Source organism: Apodemus sylvaticus, chromosome 9 (assembly GCF_947179515.1).
Source record: "Apodemus sylvaticus chromosome 9, mApoSyl1.1, whole genome shotgun sequence".
NCBI lineage: Eukaryota > Metazoa > Chordata > Mammalia > Rodentia > Muridae > Apodemus > Apodemus sylvaticus.
In genome coordinates, this window is record NC_067480.1 from 114479767 (window position 1) to 114499365 (window position 19599).

Below are 19599 nucleotides of genomic sequence, written 5' to 3' on the forward strand. Positions count from 1 at the left end.
GAAGAAAGCAATCACAAGGGGGTAGGGAAAGAACTGGGAGGGAAAGTGGGCAGATGGGAGCTTGGGTGGGGGGGAGAGGATCCTGGTCTGTTATTGGGTGACAGAAAAGGACTGAAGCCCTGAGGGCCAGCAGAAAAAAAGAGTAACAGGCAACCTCAGGAAGTAGGATGTTGTGGGGGGAGCTTGCAGAATGTACCAGAGACATGGGAGGTGAGAGGCTTTCAGGACTCAAAGGGCAGGACCTCAGATGAAATCCCTACAGTAGAGAGAGGAAACTTATAGAGCCTGCCTCCAGCAAGAAGACAGGGCATCAAGTGAGGGATAGGGTTGCCATCCCACAGACAAACTCTGACCCACAATTGTTCCTGTCTGAAAGAACTTCAGGGATGGACATGAAGAGGAGACTGAGGTAAAGAAGGACCAGGGACTGGCCCAAAGTGGGATCCAGCTCAAGTGGAGGCCCCAAGGCCTGACACTCTCTTGAGGCTATGGAGATTTAAGAATAAGGCTGCCATCATGACTGGCCTCCGAAAGACCCAATAAGCAGCTGAAAGAGTCAGATGCAGATATTTGCACCCAACCAATGGACAGAAGCTGCTGACTCCCATGGCTGAATTAGAGGAAAGTTAGAAGAATGAGAACAGGAGGGCGACCCAGTAGGAGAAAAAGCACTCTCAATTAACTTGGACCCCGAGGTCTCTCAAAACACTAAACCACCAACCAACCAGGCAACATACACCAGCTGATAAGAGGCTCCCCACACATATACAGCAGAGGACAGCTGGGTCTGGTTTCAGTCAGAGAAGGTGCGCCTAACCCTCAAGAGACTGGCTGCCTCAGGGGATTTAGAGATCTGGTGGGATGGAGCGGGGATGTGGTGAGGGTGTTAGGCACATCCTTGTGGAGACTGGGGTTGGTGGGGAGGAGGTATGTGAAGTGGAACAGTCAGAGTGCAGATGATGAGAATAAAATCTGGAGTGCAAAAATAGATAGATATTCTATCTATTTTCTTAGGAACCACCAGACTGATTTCCAGAGTGGTTGTAGCAGCTTGCAACCCCACCAGCAGTGGAGGAGTGTTCCTCTTTCTCCACATCCTTGCCAACACCTGTTGTCTCCTGAGTTTTTAATCTTAGCCATTCTGACTGGTGTGAGGTGAAATCTCAGGGTTGTTTTGATTTGCATTTGACTAATGACTAATGCTGTTGAACATTTCTTAAGGTGCTTCTCAGCCATTCAAAGTTCTTCAGGTAAAAATTCTTTGTTAAGCTCTGTACCCCATTTTTAATAGGGTTATTTGGCTCTCTGGAGTCTAGCTTCTTGAGTTCTTTGTATATATTGGATATTAGCCCTCTGTGCTCAAAGCCAGGGCTTGAGCAGAGAAACAGGAACAAAGAAATGCATTACCTTGCCACCAGAGAAACCTCAGAGGAGGACCCAGCTGTAGTTTTCCTTCTCCCAAGTGCAAAATGTGTAAAGTGTAAACAGAAAATAAACCTGCAGTTTTAATTGAATCATCCTCCTGCCCCCCAGTGTCCAGGGATAGACAAGTGTAGAGACAATCCTGGCTTTTCTATTGCCTACCTGCTTGTTCAACATAAGGAATGGGGTGAATCAAGAAGAGACCAGCTTCCTTTCCTTATAGCTCTAGGGTAGTACTTGGAGTCATTCATTCCCACAGTTGCCAGTGTCTCCAAAACTAATTCACTAATTGGTCAGAGGCATTGATCACTCCTCAGCCTGACTTAAGACTAAGAAATACCATCTATCTGTTGATTATGTGGCACATGTATACTATTTATATAAATATTTCTCTATGTAAAAAAAAAGTCAAGCATTGTTCTAATCAGCCTTTATATGTGACATTGTTGTTTTTCTTCATAGCTTTTACTATTTTGATTCCTCTGCACATGTAATATTTGAGTATTATGTGTCTACCTGATGTTCTGTATGCTTTTAATACTTTCACAGGTATCTCTTATTTGGGGGAATCTGTTTTCTAACAAATCATATACAAAGAGTTAATTCATTATATTCAATAGAGTCAGTAAACACTAAGACTAATCTCAGGTCCCTAGGTTTTAGTCTTGAGTGTCCCTCCTCTCAGGACTCTGATACATTCTAGAGCTTCCCCTCAACTTCCAACTTCCCAAGGTTGCCTGTTTGCATTCTTTTTGCTGGCAATCAGCATCTCATTTCCTCTTTCCTGGTTCCCCTCCCTGAAAGTCACACAAGCCCTCTTCCCTCCCCCTGTTCACCAATCAAACCCCCCCTGCTTCCCTGTCCTGGTATCCCCTACACTGCTGCATCTAGCTTTGCCAGGACCAGGGGCCACTCATTCTTTCTTCTTGGACATCATTAGTTATGTGAATTGTGTCTTGGGTATTCCAAGCTTCTGGGCTATATCCATTTATCAGTGAGTGCATACCACGAGGGTTCTTTGGTGACTGGGTTACCTCACTTAGGGCGATATTTTCAGTTCCACTCATTTGCCTAAGAATTTCATGAATTTGTTGTTTTTAATAGCTGAGTAGAATTCCATAGTGTAAATATACCACATTTTCTGTATCCATTCTTCCATTGAGGGACATCTGTGTTCTTTCCAGATTCTGGCTAATATAAATGAGGCTGCTATGAAAATAATGGAACATGTGTCCTGATTACATGATGGTGAATCCTCAGGGTATATGCCAAGTAGTGGTAGCCTTCTCAACAAATGGTGCTGGTTCAACTGGAGGTCAGCATGCAGAAGAATGCAAATTGATCCATTCTTATCCCCTTGTACTAAGCTTAAGTCATGTGAATCAAGAGCCCCTACATAAAACCAGACAGACTGAAACTAATAGAAAACAAACTGGGGAAGAGCCTTGAGCACATGGGCACAGGGGAACATTTCCTGAACAGAACACCAATAGCTTATGCTGTAAGATGTAGAAAGCTTGGGGGCTCGCAGCCTTCCCATTCCTTTCCAGGCTCCTTGCATTCCCCGCCCCCCTGTTGACAGCTAGGCGCTGGCTGCCACCTTCACTTCCACACCTGTACCCCCCGGGGAGCGCCAAAGTTGTTTTTCCTTCCACTGAAGAGGGGTGTATGTCTAGGGAGGTGGGGGTAGGGGAGGGCTAGACATCCTCTCCGAAGCCCCTAGAAAAGCTTGGGGACAAAAGCAAAACAGGCAGTGAGCACCCCAGTCTGGACAGTTGCTCCGGGAGCTGAAATTTGTGCCGGCGCGGCCGCCGGTTCCCCGCCCCCCCAACCCCCCCCCCCCCCCCCCCCCCGCGCCGCTGTGTGCACCCCGCCTCGCCAGCAGCCCCCCTCCCGGACAGTCCATTCCCTTCTTTCTTTTCTCCCTCGGCCCGGGGAGGAGCGGGACAACTCCGAGCATCAGCTCGAGGGAGTGAGCGCGACCCTGGGCACCGGTTTAAATCAGTCACCTGAGCACCGAGGGGCCTTGGCGCGAGGAGGAGGGCAGCCGGTGGCGCTCCCGAAATCCACCCCCCACCCCTCAACTTGGCCCCAAGTTTTCGAGGCGGCTGCGGGCAGGAGGGCTTCCCCACGCCTTAGGTGAGCGGCGGGCAGTCAGGGACTCTGGGGACCCGGTGCCCTCGGGGAGGGCGCGGGACGCGGGGACCCGGGATACACTGAGCTGCTGGATCCTGCGGCAACTTTCCCAACTTGGGGGAGGGGGTTGGGGGAGGGGGGTGGGGGGCGGGCACAGCCCATGTGGGGACTGCAGAGATGCGGTGGGAGGTGGGAGAGGAGAGGGAGCTATTCTTTTTTGTTGTTCCTGGGAATATTTCCTAGATTAAGGGAGTCCAAAGTAGGTGATGAAGTTAGCGGTTTCCCTTACTTTAAATTTAGAGTTAAGCCTCAGGGCTATTTTAAATATTTTGTAAATGTTTGAAAGGTGGCTTCAGCAAGGATGAAGAGTTTGTTTTAGCAATGCTCGCACTCACTTGCTTGGCCTGACCTGCCAGGGTAATAGTGGCTTTTGTGGCTATTGTAAGACAGACAAAACATCAATGGCATATTGCAAGACTTGACCTTGCTCCCCAACATGTATAATGGGCCAGCCAGCATGGCACCTTTCACTGCTGTTCTCAGGGCTGGGAAGGCAGTGACAGGCAGGTCCCTGGGGTTCACTAGCCACCCAGCTCAGCCTCATTGTTGAGGAGAAGGCAGGGAATCACCATGAATGCCATTGGTTCTGGTGTCTAATCTTGACCCACTCAGTGTTTGGGGATGTCTGCCTTGGAAAGCAGAGTTTTAAGTGAGCATACAGTATAATGGCTTCAGTTACAGCGTTTCTGTGCATACACTTCCTTCTCTTTGTGGCACTGCCTCTCATTCCTATTAGCCAAACAACCAGTTTGGTAATCTCTATGGCTGCCTCCCCACAACTGCTTGGTGATATAAATCCTAGTGGTTTCGTTTTAAGTGCTTTATTGTGAGATACCTCACATACCACCATGTAATCACCATTTAAAATGTGCCTTAATAATACATTATATGGATACACAGTTTCTTTTAGCATCATCAATTTATGGATTTTTTTTACTATTATGCATAATGCTGCTGAGAACTTTATTTGGGAGAGGGTCAGATGTTTTTATTTCTCTTGGATGTATACCTCTAAGAAAAATTGTTGGATCATGTGGCCTTCTTTTTGTCCATTTGAGTTGTCTTCAGAAAAACAAACCAAAACCAAAAACCAAAAAAACCTCTTGTGGTCTTAAAAAATACATATGTGGTAAAAGTTAGGACTATGTGTCCCGTGTTGCATGTTGGCTCTCTCTTTTACCATGTGGGTTTCAGGGTTTGAACTCAGGATTTCAAGCCTGGTGGCAAACACCTTTACCTGCTGAGGCATTCACTTCCCCTAGATTGTCTTTTTATAGTTGAGGTATAAAAGCTGTTGATATGGTGTGGTTACAATCCTCTATCTGATTCAAGATTTGCAAATACTTTCTCCCATTCAGTGAGCTGTCTTTTTATATTTTTGATGCCCTTTGAAACAATTTAAAATTTTTTGAAAGAAGTTTAAGAATGTTTTTTTCCAGACAAGATGTTATTACATGTTAAATGTTAACTCAATACTAGTGACAGTGAGCAACAGTGGCCCTCAGAAACATTCCTAACACTGTCTTTCATTTTAATTTTGATGAAGTCCAACTTACATAATATTTTCCTTGTTCTCAGTTTTGGAATGTTGTCAAAAATAAAGCAAAACCAACCAACCAGACAAACAAAAACCAAACCCCAAAACGTGGTCTCACTTTACCCCTGCGTTTCTTTCCCTCCTTCTTTCCGTCCTTCTGGATAACACTATGACGTAGGGTTGCTGGATCATACCATGTGGTAGTCTGCCTTTTGTAGTTTGAGAAATTGCCTTATTGGGGGTGGGGTTAATAACATTTGTACCATTTTATGCTCTTGCCAAGAGTATCTATGTGTTGTATTTTGTGTGTCCATGTTGTCACCAATGCCTGCTGTTATTTTATGATAAATATGGTGATAACAACTGTGAGGTGACATATCTCTTCTGTGGTTTTGTTGTCTCTACTGGCCTTGAAATCTAGGGATGGAATGATGTTCCTTTTTAGCCTCCCACCTACAGGTACTGATATTAGATCTAGGACCTCAGCCATTGAGATAATCACTCTACCAACGAGCTGTGTATCCAGCTCCTATGTGTTTTATTTCAAGACAAAGTATTACGAAGTTGCCTAGGCTGGCTTTAGACCCATGGATTTCTCATCCTTCTGCCTCAGTCTCTCTAGTAGCTGTTATGGACTTGAGCCAGCTGTAGCTTCCATTTATCCTCTGGCCTCAGCTCTCTTGGGTTGAGTGTGATAGGTAGACATAGGACCCTTTTTGATATTTTGTCCGTTTTAAGATTGGATTACATAGGTTTTGCTAGTTTTTGAGTTTTAGGAGTTCTTTATATATTTTGGATATTACTGTCATATCAGAAATTTAAATGTTTTCCTCTCATTCTGTGAGTTATCTTTCCTTCTGCTCATTGCTTCTTTTGCCTTGGCCATGGAAGAGCTTTTAAGTTTTCTGTAGCTGCATGTGTCTGGCCTTGCTTTCTTTGCCTTCAGTGGTTTACATTTAAAGCTTAGACTTATCTGATCCCTAAAAGAGTAAAGGCTATGTTAAGAAAGAACATTCTATTGTTTAGGGGAGGGGAAAAATCAGCTAACAACTCTTGGTGGAACTCCAGGGGACAAGAAATTTGTCATTCAGTAGCCAGAAGATGATAGGTGCTGGTTCCCTGTGAAACAGCTTGGGTTTACTCTGATGTTCCTTAATTATCATTGAGTTTAAAAGCAATCTAGGTGTTCTGTATGATATCAGACACACTTCATGCCCTGGAGGGTGGAATTAAGTACCTAGAAATAATTGTTTTTGGTTTTATAAATACCTCAAAAGGAAAGGAAGAAAAAACATTATTGAGAAAATTTGTCTTCTAGACATTCCATCATGAACAAAACATCACCAACAGAGATAAAACTGAAAATTATTTTATGATATCCAAACTGAAAATAACCTGCTTAGTTAAGTTTTAAGTAAATACTGTGTTCAAATCTGGCATGATGTGTTTGCAAACAGCTCGCTCTCCAGTCTACCAGGTGTATTTTTCAAAGCCTCCCTTCACCAAGTTAGAGAAGCCTTCAAACAGGAAAAAGTTAACTTAATTTAGAGGCAGCGATGTTAGATCACACTTGAATTTAAAGGAATATGTTAAAGAAAAAGGTCTAATTTTCTTTTCATTCATGCTAATAAAACCTATATTCATTTCTATTTAAATCATGGCTTTTCTAGTATTCTGATGAACCATTTTATATAATTGCTTTGTCTGCTTTTGGCTTTGTGCCAGTTATTTTAGACAGAGTTTCATTATTATTTGGCATCAGCTATTAATTAGGTGGCCAAGTGGTCACATTTATATTTGGAGAGAATGTGGGGTTTTCCCCTCACAAGTGTTTACACATGAAAATAGTAATTAGCCAATTTAAAGTGATACCTCATGACATAATCTGAGGATTGTAACTTTGTTCCCTGTGGATATTCTGTAAAGAATTTAAAATCATTTATAAAATTGGTATGATAAAAAATTTTATATCTATCAGATACATGACCTTTGCTTATATACATACACACATACATACATATATATATATATATATTTTTTTTCTTTTTCTCTTTTCCTGAGGATTGGACTGAGGCCTCTCATGTGAGAGATAAGTACTCTATACTGACCCACATTAAATTTTATAACTTGTTTATATTGTACAAGCAATGTTACATTTCTGTTCTTAGTATGTCTTGTCATGTCTATATTGGATTAAGAAAGTCACCTGTAATTATGGATTGATACCGTATTCGAGGACATAAAGAGTGTCACTAACTAGAATGTAAATCATGCAAAGAAAGCCCTCAGTTCCCTGCCCCAAGGCTTCTGATCTCTTTTATTCTGTAATTAGAAGATTAGTGAAGTGCACTCTATCAACACCTGCCATGTTTGCATCCAGAAATAGTAGGAAAGTTAAAGATTTCCTCTCTTTCAAAATGGTTGGAATAAAACATCAGATTTCTTTGGAAACAGTCTCACTCCAGAGCCTATTAACTCTAAATAAAATTAACAGTGGACTTTGTTTTTAATCTCATAAGTTCTGCCAGGTCTCAAGCCAAATTTAAATGTCATCAGTTGACTTACAATAGAGTCTAGTGCATGAGTTAAATTCATTACTCAGTGCACTTCTTAAACAGCCTTCCTGTCTTTAAGAGATGAGGTATGCATCCTTATTTCTTAGGTGGTTGCTACCTGACTCTAAAGAAAGGGACAGCAAATCCATACCCCTAGTCTACCCTCGTTGTAGCCAGTGATTGCCACTTGTTTTCTGGTGTCCCCTTAGTGGCTTCAGTGGACTGTTGGGGGTAATGAGTCTCCTGATGCTTTAATCCCAGAGCTCTGGAGGCAGAGGCAGTGGCTCTCTGTGAGTCTGAGTCCAGCCTGGTCAGGAGAGGAAGTTCCAGGACAGCCAAGACTGAACTTGTTTGTCTGGAGAAACAAAGGAAAAGAAAATTATAGGAAAGACTTGGAGCTGTTTATTGGTCATTGATCACAGTAGCACTTGTGATCCCAAAGAGCAACCACACAATGACACAATGACAGGGAGTTTGTGTGAGTGTGTACAAATGTGTGGCAGGAGTGTCCATGAGAAGTTGGGAGATGTTCCTGTGATCCCAGCTCCCTGAAGACAGAGGTTGGAAGAGTGCCTGGGAGTTAGGTAAGAGAAAGAGAAATAGAGATTGGATGGACAAATACAGGTATATTTATTTATGACATAGATCAATAATGAGTGGGTCACCAAATGTTTTAGTACTATTATGAAATTATATTTCTGAAGTACTGATATGACAGTATCATAAATCTTTGTTTTTCATGCTTTGTACTAAACCCAGTATGGCATGGGACAAGCATTCCGTTATTCAGATTTTAAGAGCCATCAGATGAATGTCTGTGTGCTATATGTAGAATAACTCACTGGGGGTTTTACATGAGACCTTAGGCTGGTGGTTTTCAACCTGAGGGTCACGACCCCTTTGGGGAGTCAAACAGCGCTTTCACAGGGGTTGCATATCAGAAATCTGCATATCTGGTATGTATATTACAGCTCATAACAAGGAAAAATGGACTGGAGCATGAAGGATCTGATGGAAGGAGGATGGAGGGTACTGGGAGAGACAACTGGAATTGGGTGGCATTTCAAAGGTGAGGTAGAAACCTAGTGCAGTAGAAACTCTAAGGAACCTACAATGATGACCCTGGCTAAAGACTCCTAGGGGTACAGAGCCGGAGTGAGCTGTCTTCTGTAACCAGGCAAAACTTCCAGTGGTGGGAGTGGGACATCAACCTAGCCACAAAGTTTCAGTATATGATTTATCCTACCTGTAAGGTGGCACTGAACTTGTGGGTGTGGCCAGCCAATCAGTCTCCATCTTGAGACTCATGCTATAAGAGGAAGCCCACCCCTGACACTGCCTGGAGGACCAAGAGCAGAGACTGGATAGTCCAGAGTCCCAGGATAGAACCAAACATGAGCAGTCAATGAAATGATTCTGCTATACTCATAGACCAGAACCTAAAGCCTAGCATAATCATCATCAGAAAGTCTTCATCCAGCAACTGATGGGCACAGATGCAGAAGCCCACAGCCAATTATTAGACTGGATTCAGGGAATTCTGAGGAAGATGGGGGTCATAGGAACCAGAAGAGGGGTCAAGAACACAAGAAAAACCAGAGTCAACAACCAGGGTTCATCAGGTGCTCAGGGAGACTGAAGTGGCAATCAGGGAGCCTTCAGGGGTCTGACCTAGGCTCTATGCATGTATGCTATGGTTTGTATAGGTTGATCTTCTTGTGGGAAATTGTCTTTGACTCTTTTACCTGTTTTTGGGACCATTTTTCTTCTACTTGGTTGCCTTGTCCAGCCTAAAAATGAAGGGAGGTAACTAGTCTTTCTGCATCTTACTGTGCTGTGTTAATATCCCTGGGAGGCCTGTAGAGGAGGAATGGATCTAGGGGAGAAGGAAGGTTCAGGGAGAGACGTGGAGGAGAGGAGGGAAGGGAAACTGAGTTAGGGATATAATTGTATGAAAGAATAAAAAAAATAAAAATTTACAGTAGCAAAATTTTTTATAATGTAGGAATGAAAATAATTTTATAGTTGGGGGGTCACAACAATAAGAGGTGCTATATTAAAAGGTCACAGCATTAGAAGGTTGAAAACCACTGCCTTTAGACAGTCCTGTACTGATTGATTAAGACAGAAAAGCTCTTAAACTTTGTGAGGTTTTTATGTGTAAGTTCTACATCCTGCCCAGGTGTGTGAGTTCTAGTTGCTTTGTTTTGCAAAGTAGAACTCAACATTTAGACATTTTTAGTCTTGTTTTGTTTTGAGATGGAGTGGGGTGGGGGCTGGGTGGGTCAGGGTTGGGTGGGGTGAGGGGCAGTGGTGTCTCAGGTTGGCTACAAAGTTGCTATGTAGCCAAGGCTGGTTTGGATTTCCTGATCCTTATTGTCTGGCCAGTGCTGGTACTGCAGTGTGAACACCCACTCCAAGCTACATTTCCTTTTTTATTTTAGAAGGTAAAATTTATCAAACTTTTGAGGTTTTGTGATATAAAAAATTTGGTGCTCAAGGTCTTATGTGTGAAGTAGAAGCAATAACCCTAAAATTAAGCAGTACAAAATGCAGTACAGGATAAATACCATTAAAGAATAACCACAGAGTGAAAACAAGTCTTTGGTCTTCTATGCTACATCTAGAAACATCATTTTTTTTCAATGTTCTTTTCAAAGCAACCTTTCCTTTAGTGGCTTATCGTTCTTTTTTTCCCGATTGACTGAGAGGTGGGAGTAACAGAAGCACACATGTGTGCATACACATGCACACACACACATACACACACACACACACACACTTATATATGCTTATGTGGGAGTAAGATGCATCCATACCTGTGAATGGGAGGGGTAAGAGTAGCATGCACGTGTGTGTGTGTGTGTGTGTGTGTGTGTGTGTGCACAAGCACAGGCTTGGGAACACGTGCAACACAGTATATTCTATGAGGGCAAACATCTCTGTGCCCTGTAGATGGAATTGACGTGTCTTTGCAGCCTCATTTAGGTCGGTATTAAATTATCCGGATGTTTCTCAATACTTTGTGCTTTGGAATATGATCAGAAGACATTCCGGATGGACATGGGAGTCTTGAGTACTTCCTCTCAGATAGGGAGAGATCTAATTGTGTTGATTCCAGGGCAACTCTGGCCCCTCTCCTAGGCTGAGCACTTAGGTAAAGAACCCCAACAGCTTTTACCCCTCTTACTTTTTTTCTGCCTCCCCTTTCCATATAGCTTAGCATATCCCTTATCTTTATATGTTTAAATGTTCTCAAGCAGGGGTCCTGGGAGCACCTTACTGAAGGGGCTGTGCCTGGTCCAGTTTTTGATGGGTTTTATGAGAATAGCAGTGCTCACTTTCCTCTTTGGCATTTCTTGGGGGCATATTCTATGCTGCTTCCCTGTGTGCAGCACTGTGTTAGTGTGGGGTAGGTGACCATGGAGACAGGCCAGAGGCAAAGACTGTGACCTGTAGGACGAAGGAGCCACAACATTTAAAGAAAGGGCTTGGGTCTAGTTACAAAGTACTGGAGAAAGCCATCTCCTGCTTTTGGTATTGGTGTGTTCCTCTTTTCTTTTCTGCTTCTCTTTTCTCTTACGTTTGGGCCAATATTAGATACTTAGTAAAGATTCATAATAGTATTGCATACTATGTGATATCAGACTTCCAATTCATTGTTTTATGATGAACAAGTGATGAAAAAGTGAAAGCCATCTCTGTCATTTGACACCAGCACTGACTTTTTCGCGATACTTATTTTGAGCTTTCAGCTCTTTGTCCCTTCATGAACACTTTATGGAGACAGACAGACTTGTTACGAGAAGAGAAGGTATAAAGATAAGAAGACCCTCAACATCCACTTGATAGCACCCGTGAGACAGAAGCCGGTTGAGCCACCGGTGCTCACCGCTTTCCTATGCACAGTTTTAGTCTCAGTTTTCAGTAGTGTGCAAGTTTTAAGAGTACTCGCTCTAAAGTGAGACATTTTTATTTGTTTAAAAATTTAAAATTCTCACATTTAAAATTTTACATTTGGATATTTGTGTTCTATATAGAAGATTAAGTGGAGGTGGGTGGAGGGGAGAATGAAGAAATTACAGAGGTGATGTGGAGCAATGAGGGAAATATTAGTAGAAAGATGTGTTGACGAGCTGAGATCTAGCCTGCTCAGAGAGCCCCGTGCTTAGGTGCTATAGGCCTTGGAATCAGTTGATTGATTGATCCTTATCCAGACCCAACCCCAGCTACATGATCTTTTCCAGCACCTATTTCTCAGGAACAACCCCTCCTCCCCATCATCCTCTTCTGTCCTCTGAATTTTATTGGGCAAGTCTCATCAGGTAGACCTGCCCCCCCCTGACACTCACAGCTTTTGATGCCACCATCTTGCCCTAAGATACATCATGTGCAATGCACAAGTCTTATGTTTGTTGAGTGCAACATTTAAGAATTCTATCACGAAGCACCCTCTCTTGAGTCTTTCTTCTTCAGCTTCATGAAGTCTGTCAATTATATCTTAGGTATTCTAAACTATTGGGCTAATATCCACTTATCAGTGAGTGCATACCATGTGTGTTCTTTTTGATTGGGTTACCTCACAATGATATTTTCTAGTTCCATCCATTTGCCTAAGAATTTCATGAATTCATTGTTTTTAATAGCTGAGTAGTACGCCATTGTATAAATGTACCGCATTCTCTGTATCCATTCCTCTGTTGAAGGACATCTGGGTTCTTTCCAGTTTCTGGCTATCATAAATAAGGCTGCTATGAACATAGTGGAGCATGTGTCATTATTACATGTTGGAGCATCTTCTGGGTATATGCTGGAGTGGTCCTCAGATAACACTATGTCTAGTTTTCTAAGGAACTGACAAACTGCTTTCCAGAGTGGTTGTACCAGCTTGAAATCCCACTGACAAAAGAGGAATGTTCCTCTTTCTCCACATCCTCACCAGCACCTGCTGACACCTGAGTTTTTGATTGTAGCCCTTCTGACTGGTGTGAGGTGAAATCTCAGGGTTGTTTTGATTTGCATTTCCCTGATGATTAAGGATGTTGAACATTTTTTTAGGTGCTTCTTGGCTGTTTGATATTCCTCAGTTGAGAGCTCTGTTTAGCTTTGTACCCCATTTTTAAAAGGTTTATTTGATTGTTTGGAGTCTAATTTCTTGAGTTCTTTGCATACATTGGATATTAGCCCTCTATTAGATGTAGGATTGATAAAGATCTTTTCCCAATCTATTGGTTTCTGCTTTGTCCTATTGACAGTGTCCTTTACCCTACGGAAGCTTTGTAATTCTTTTTTTTCCTTTGTAAAAGGTTCCATTTGTCATTTCTTGATCTTAGAGCATAATCCATTGGTATTCTGTTCAGGAACTTTTCCCCTGTGCCCATGTGTTCAAGATTCATCCCCACTTTCTTCTCTACATGCTTCAGTGTGTCTGGTTTTATGTGTAGATCCTTGATCCACTTGGACTTGAGCTTTGTACAAGGAGATAAGAATGGATCAATTTTTATTCTTCTACATGCTGTTCAACCTCCAGTTGAACCAGCGCCATTTGTTAAAAATGCTGTCTTTTTCCCCACCCCACTGGATGGTTTTAGCTCTTTTGTCAAATATAAGTGACCATAGGTGTGTGGGTTCATTTTTGGGTCTTCAATTCTATTCCATTCATCTTCTTGCTTGTCTCTTTACCTATACCATGCAGTTTTTTTTTTTTAATCACTATTGCTCTATAATACAGCTTGAGGTCATGGACCATGATTTCCCCAGAAGTTCTCTTATTGTTGAGAGTAGTTTTTTTCATCCTGAGTTTTTTGTTATTCCAAATGAATTTGAGAATTGCTCTTTCTAACTCTATGAAAAACTGATTTTGATGGGGATTGCATTGAATCTGTAGATTGCTTTTGGCAAGATGGCCATTTTTACTATATTAATCCTTCTAATCTATGAGCATGGGAGATCTTTCCATCTTTTGAGATCTTTTTTATTATTTTCCCCATAATTTTGAATAGCTTAGACTTTTAAATAAACTTAGTTAATTTTATTGTTCCTATGATTGAAATTTCTAGAAACAATTTTATTAGGATATAATACACATACAGTTTAATGTTGTAATGCTCTGCAATTACAATTATAATTTTGAAGATACAGGAATAGATGATATATGTAATGTCTGGAAGTATGTTTATGCACTGACTTTAACCTCTTAAGTGAGATAAGATTGTATAATATAGGCTTGAGTAGCTCAGTGGTAGAGAGCTTACCTAACATGTGCAAAATCCTGGGTTTGATGCCCTTCCCCCAACAACAACAAAAAAATATATTTCTAGTATTCAGGAAGTAGAGGAAGGAGGATCAGGAGTACAAGGACATCATGAGTTCAAGACCAGTCTGCGCACATGAGATCAAGACCAGACTGCACATGAAATCCTGTCTCAAAAAGCAAAAAACATAACCTTTGAAGAACTTTAATTAGGTATTTGGTGAGATCTACACACCTGAATGATCTATTAAGGTAATTAATGTTTTACTAAATATGTAGGGAAAATCAAAAAGCACAAATAAGCAGAAATATACACTATTCTTGATAAATTAGTTATCATGGAAGATCATGTAGTAATGGTGCCATAGCTATAAATGCCTGCCTTAGAGGTATTCATTTGAAATTGGTTTTAGACACCCATGTCTAATTCTTGTAATGCTATCAAGATTTCTGTGACCTAAGTTTTGGCTTTCTGAATCATTGGATAACATGATGCATCTGGTTGGTGATAAAATAATATAATTCCATTTTTGATCAGAAAAGTCAAAATTAAGTTTTTGAATTCAATTAATAAGTTGACTCCAAAAATAGTTATAAATGGTGAGTTAGACATTTGAGCAAGTGTAATGTTGGAAGTATCCTGCAGTAACAGCATTGATGTTGGTGTCTTTCCCCTACAATGTTTAGAACTTTAAATACATTTGAAAAAAAGAAAACAGAGCTGTGTAAGAATTGATGTGAAGTTTTATGCAGATAAAGATTAACATACATACCTGTTGTAGCATCTTTCTGTTGACCAACTTGTTGTTTTATAGACTTAAATAACCAACTCCATTTGCCAAACCACTGATAGTTCTCCTTTAAGATAGATTTTATGAATTCAGAGTAAAAATACTATTCTCCATTGCCTGTGAAAGCTTCTGAAGAGACTACAGGGACAGAGTCTTGCTGAGAATGTGAGGCTGGTTTCCAGCTCAGTCCTGCTTCGCTCTCCCAAGAGTTGCCATTGTGGGCATATGTGACCACACATAGCTACGAAAAGTTTTAAGCAGAATGTGAGATGGCAGGGGTACCCTGTGACATTAAACAGTTTTATAGAGAGCTTTTAGGCTCAAAAGTAAAAGCTGACGTATAAACCTACATTGTATATTTTCTCTTGGTTGAGCAAATCTGTGTGTTGTGCATAAACAAATACTCGTGACATTAGAAAGGTAAAATCTGGGGAAGCAGAAATTTGTTCAAGTATTTCTGGGGCTGACATTCATACTGATACTCATGTCAAAATAAAAGGCAGTTATTAAACAGTTTCTATTGTGTGGACTATATGTGGACTGTATGTGTGTGTTTGAGTACATGCGCATGCATGTAGGTACCCATGCCTGTTCTGTGTATATGGAGACCAGAAGGTAGCATCCAGTCTTCCTCTGTTGCTTTTCTTTGGGAGATGGGGTCTTTTGCTGAACTTGGAACTCACAAAGGCTAACCAGCAAAAACCAGCCTATCTCTGCCTCCACCTCTCAGTATTTGGATTATAGATGTGTATTGCCATGTTTTATGTGGGTATGGAGGTCCTAAATTCAGGTGCTCATGTTTGCATACCAAGCACTTTACCCTGAGTCATTTCTCTAGTCCCTTGATTTTTAAAGTTAACTTATTATTATGCATACATATACATACATATCATGTATATCTGGTTCTTTTGTAGCTCCTGTAAATTATGTTTTGATAAACCCATTTATTTTTATGACTTCTTGGGTATCAATTAAGAAAAGAATTATTGTTGGATGTGGTGGTTTGTTTTTGTAATCTGAGCATTCTGGAGCTGAGGCAGGAGGATTATCAGTATTTTGAAGTCATTCTGGACTCCAGAGTGGGTTCTGGGACAGATTGGACCAGAGTGAGACATTGCCTCAAAAAGAAAAGCATTTTTTATTAATTAGGGTGATTTTGGCTAAATTACACCGTTAAAATTTCTTCTGCTTCATCCTACTACCTTTCTTAATAGTAGAAAATACTAATTTTGCATGGAATCTGTAGATCTTAGAATTATTTTATTGTTATACAATAGAAAAACAATGTTCAGAATTCATACTTGGGAGTCACATTCTTCCCAGAAAATGGGTAGATTTTTAGGGTTGGGGTGGGGTAGCAGTTGAATCATTTCTTTTGCTCCAGCTTTATGTGTAATATTGGAACTTTTGGATCTGTAAAAATTCTGAGGTGCTCGCTCATGTTGGAAGTAAACATTAGTACTTTTCTTTTCTTGTTTGCTGTAACCTACTATACATTTTCTTTTGGCCAAATCTCAGTCTTTTGTAAAACTTACATAACAGGCTTCTTACATAGTTCTGTGATGGAAGAGAGGGCTCTCTGCAGGCCTTATTTTAAGATGGTAGGCTCTGCTGGACCAAAACCTGAGGGCGTAATTAACAGTGTCTGTGGAGGGACCATGTGCACTGACTTCATGGGCCATTTGGCCTACTAGATGGGATTTAGGTCATCATTCATTGTCATGTGCTGTATTCCTGTGGGAGTGTAAGGTCTAGCTGCTTTACATTGAATAAGTTCCGAATGTTTGATCTTGTTCCAGGGTGGGTGATTATACTCGAGAATGCACTTAATTACAAGCTTTATGTGTCTAGCATCCATTCAGCCTACGTCCTCTTCACTGCACCTAACATTATCTATGGGATTTCATTTGCAGGTTTTGGGAAGTCTAAAGCTGTCACATTTGAAATCTGCTTTGTGATGTGTGTGTGTGTGTGTGTGTGTGTGTGTATGTGTGTGTGTTGTGTGTGTTTCCACCTTGCCATTTTGGAACTTTTTTGATTAGAATTTATGTATTAGTATTAATGTTATCAACAAAACAAACACATTTGCTAAAATTCTCAGGAAAGAGGCTTCATTTATGAGTGGCAGGTGATCTGAGAATGTTTGTAGTCAGGTGTGGAAGCCACAGGCCCATGTTGATAGCCTCATCTATTGCTTCAGTTGTTGAGAGAGGGCTCTGACTGAACCTGAGTTCACCCTTCCAGCTAGCCTGCCTGGCCAGCCACCTGTGGGAGGCTTACCTCTGCCTCAGCACCACGAACTTACAGATGTGTGCTTCCGTGTTCTGCATCTTAACATCTTTTTAATGTTACGATTTTATTATTGGATAAAAATCTAATTGGTCGTGATTTACTACTAAGTTTTTTTGATAGAATCATCTTCCATTTAATTTTTTTACATAGTTCTTTTGGTTTGAGGGGCAGGTATCTTTACATCTCTCAGACAGACTTTGTCAACATCAAGTCGTGTTGCCTCATGTGTTTTATTTTCAAGATTTGGATTTATTCATGATTGAGAAGCCTGTAATTAGATTTTAGGATTTTATCAGAATTTATAAGTGCATTTGGTCAACTTCTTTGGAAGATACATATTTTCCCTTTATTTATATTTAATGTGTGTGTGCACACGTGCACATGCATGTGCATGGGATTGGATGCTTTCCTTCAACTATGCGGGTCTCAGGCATCAAACTCAGGTTGTCAACCTTGGTGGCAGGCACCTCTGTCCATTGAACAACCCCACCAGTCCTGTTCTTTTTCTATAAAACAAATTTTCTTACATAAATTTCTTTAATGTGGAAGGCTTAGAGAAAGAGGGGAGTAGGTCTCTCTCTCTTTTTTCATTTCTCCTGAGAAGTCTTTAAAAAGATGTTTATACAAATCAAATATGCTTATAACTTAAAAGAAATAATTTGGTGTGGCAAGTTTTAGGTAATAATAATAAAAAGTATATACACACTCTGTAACCTTTCTTTAAGTCTTTGGTTTAAGTCCTCTGTCATACAGTGCCAAAGCGTTGTTCTGAGCTGTGTGTGTTGAAACATGCATGCCTGTCCTAGTGTCGTAACTAATTATATCTCTGACATGCTTACTTCTAGTAATTGGATGTCGACCTGCCACAGCATGTGTTTTAACTTTTAGCTTTATCTGGAGGACCTGCTATAGGAATGAAGTTTTTACCACATAGCAGCTTAACAGTGTACACAGATCCTGTTTAAAATATACCATATACTTTATGTTTTGCAGAAATAGTGTATGTCCAGGGGAAAGGTTTTTTTTCCTTTTATTGAAAATTAATTTTTCTTGCATAATATATCCTGATCAGGCTTTCCCCTCCCCTGCTCCTCTCTGTTCCTCCCCACATCCTTTCTGGTGTGGCTCCATTCCTTTTCAGTCTCCTTTGAAAAGAATAGGATTCTAAGAGATAATAATAAAATATAATAAGATAAATCATTGCATCCAAGTTGTCTAAGGCAAAACAACAGAAGGAGAAGATCCAAGAGAAGCCTACAGAATCAGACACACTTGTCCATACCTTCCGGAATCCCTTAGGATCACTGAACTAGAATCCATATCGTATCTGCAGAGGACCTGCTGCAGACGTGAGTAAGCCCTGTGTGCATGCTGCTCTGTCTCTGTGAGTTCCTATGAGCTTTACTCAGCTGATTTAGAAGACCCTGTTTTCTTGGTGTCTCCCCCCCCCTCTGGCTCTTAGGCTCTTTAACATCTTCTTCCCCCAGGTCCCCTGAACCCAGAGGGGAGGACATTCCAGTTAGGGCTGATGGAGGGCTTGGTGGAGACATCCCATTTCGGGCCCCAGTGTCTCTCACTCTCTGTGTAATGTCTGGTTAGATCTCTATCTGTTCCCATCTGCTGCAGGAGGAAGCTTCTCTGATGCTGGCTGACGAAGGCACTGATCCTCTGTGGTTCTCCTGGATTGTAACTTGGTTATCACTGACTTAACAGCTAATACACATATAAGTGAATACATACCATGCGTCTTTCTGAGTCTGAGGAAAAAGTCTAAGCAGTGAAAAAAATTTTAGTTGAGCTGACATGCATATCTGCCTTTGCTGATAATTATACACTGTGTCAGCTGACTTTGCTGTTTCATCTCTGGATTGACAGCTCAGTATGAGAGTGAAGTTTTTCAGAATTTATTTTCCCTTCAAGTTTTACAAAGATCAACTTGTAGAAGAGACTGGTTGAAGTGCTGGTCACTTAATCTTCATGGTTGACAATGATTTGACAAATATTCTATGAACATGCTCCAAGGAGAGTTTTACAGACCAATTTAGAAATTCTGTCTTGGACATGCTTGTGACTAGAGCAGTAAATGTTTTTTATGTGCACAAGCATGTATGAAAATATGTGATCCTTGTCTATGCCTGCTAAAAGAGAACTTTACCAGTTCTAAGTCTCTGAACTACAGTCCCGTAGAAATTAAAGTCTTAAGACTGGGAGCAGTTAATGCAGTGATGGTTTGTGGTGGTTAGCATTGTGCTGTGCTGTGTGGTGACTGTACTCTGTGGACTTAAGAGATTCCAGTCAGCACTTGGGAAGGAATACACCACAGGATCTGTGACAATTAAAGATTTTTAAAGTGAAAGATTCAATGACTTTTCTCATTAATAAATAGGCCATTGGGGCCTTGCATACAGAAAAGGATTGTGCAATTCTCTTACTGATAATTGATTAAAATTTAATGCTGTTTTGTTTTATGATCTTTATTTCCTATCATTGTTTTGCTGTAGTTAAAATAAAATAACTGTCTATATATGTGTGTGTGTGTGCATGTGCATACAT

The 19599-nt window shown here is 40.9% G+C and overlaps 1 long non-coding RNA gene across 1 annotated transcript in view; it reads left to right on the forward strand.

Moving 5' to 3' along the window:
- Positions 1-3344: 3344 nt before the first annotated feature.
- The window catches only part of LOC127692689 (uncharacterized), a 56009-nt gene continuing 39754 nt past the window's right edge, over positions 3345-19599 (forward strand). The window contains exon 1 of the long non-coding RNA XR_007979512.1: positions 3345-3561. This is a non-coding gene — a long non-coding RNA (uncharacterized LOC127692689). The remainder of the gene's footprint in view (positions 3562-19599) is intronic.